This window comes from Pyxicephalus adspersus, chromosome 3 (assembly GCF_032062135.1).
Source record: "Pyxicephalus adspersus chromosome 3, UCB_Pads_2.0, whole genome shotgun sequence".
NCBI lineage: Eukaryota > Metazoa > Chordata > Amphibia > Anura > Pyxicephalidae > Pyxicephalus > Pyxicephalus adspersus.
Genome location: NC_092860.1, coordinates 139,147,802 through 139,149,556, shown reverse-complemented (window position 1 = coordinate 139,149,556; position 1,755 = coordinate 139,147,802). Strand labels below are relative to the sequence as shown.

Here is a 1,755-nt window from a genome sequence, read left to right as displayed (position 1 = left end):
AAACCTTTGCAATCTTGTTAGACTTCCAGGTCCAGAACCATGGCCATTGGGTTGTCCTAAGGCTGGATGAACGCCATGGCCTAAAATGTCCTTGTATAGTATAGTCCTTGTATTCACTACCAGTGGCAGACATAGCTAATAGAGGGCCCCTGTGCAGAACTGACTTGGGGCCCCCCTGCCGAACATGCCCGTTGACTGAGGAGGGTCTGTTCACTTTGCACCTCCCTGTGTCCGACTCTGTTTACTGATGTAAAGTTTAATTCCTTTCTTTTTTTAGTTTTTGAAGAGAAATTACGATTTAACACCCCTATAACATTTGCTACCCCCGTTAGAAAAATTTCCTGTCCCCGGACAGCTAGAGCTTACACTTTACTGTTGTAATGGAACCAATGTTGTGATAGTGCTTCAGGGGACACCCTGTTTCCATGACAACTCATCCAGGTGTAACTTCCTCTAAGGATACATTGCCACTTCTTGTTGTCATGGAAATAGGAAGTGAGAGGTTGGTTCTAAACTTAACACCATAAACTAATACTAAAATTTTGAATTGCATGAAATTTTACTTTAATAATGTTTATTTTATAATAGTATTGGAAGGTTCACATATTTTTGGCCATAGGTAGATTATATAGCAATATGAATACTTGTGATAATGTAACTGTAGCTGCCCAAAGTGTTCACAGACACGAGACACCCTTGCTACGGTCTATGTGAGCGCTATAGCCATACAGGTGTTCCATGTCTGAACCCTGGGTCAGTGACAGCTCAGACCATCCAATGGGCTTCCTCCATTCATATCAACACAAGCGTCTCCTAGGAGACGACGGAGAGGGAGGGGCTAGCGGGGCGGACAGGGAGGGGATAGGCCACGAGAGGAGGAGGAGGGGAGGAGACGGTTATTGTCAGCTGGGAAGAAAGTTGAACGTTAGGAGGGAGACGGAGAAGTTTTCAAATGGCAAATATTGCGGTGTGAGGGCGGCGGGGGATCCGGGACAGAGCCGGTGAGTGACGGGATGCACCGATCAGTGCACGGCTATAGGATGGGGGAAGAAGGGGGTGTGCTGGTAATGGGAGCTCCCCCTGGATCTATTGTGTGCTGAGACCCCTGAGCTGGAGAGGAGGGATGGGGGGCCGGGCCCAGCTCAGTCTGCTCCCTATTATCCGGAGTGCAGGCTCCCCCTTCTATAATACCCTGTGTGCAATATACTTACCCCCTGCTCATAGGGGACACCCACACTGCTATAACCCTGTGTACTTTATCCACCTCCCCTATCCATCCCAGACTCTGATCTCTAACCTTGTGTACTTTATCCACCTCCCCTACCCATCCCAGGCTCATATCTATACTCCTGTGTACTTTATCCACCTCCCCTCCCCATCCCAGACTCCGATCTATAAACCTGTGTACTTTATCCACCTCCCCTATCCATCTCAGACTCTGATCTATAACCCTGTGTACTTTATCCACCTCCCCTACCCATCCCAGACTCCGATCTATAATCCTGTGTACTTTATCCATCTCCCCTATCCATCTCAGACTCTGATCTATAACCCTGTGTACTTTATCCACCTCCCCTACCCATCCCAGGCTCCTATCTATAATCCTGTGTACTTTATCCACCTCCCCTATCCATCTCAGACTCTGATCTATAACCCTGTGTACTTTATCCACCTCCCCTATCCATCCCAGACTCCTATCTATAAACCTGTGTACGTTATCCACCTCTCCTACCCATCCCAGACTCCGATCTATAA

General features: G+C 47.9%; 1 protein-coding gene across 1 annotated transcript in view; it reads left to right on the top strand.

The window, feature by feature from the left end:
- The first annotated feature begins 905 nt into the window (after positions 1 to 905).
- RGS12 (regulator of G protein signaling 12) overlaps positions 906 to 1,755 on the top strand; it is a 110,601-nt gene continuing 109,751 nt past the window's right edge. The window contains exon 1 of the mRNA XM_072406510.1: positions 906 to 1,001. The gene's annotated coding sequence lies outside the window, so the exon portion shown is untranslated. The remainder of the gene's footprint in view (positions 1,002 to 1,755) is intronic.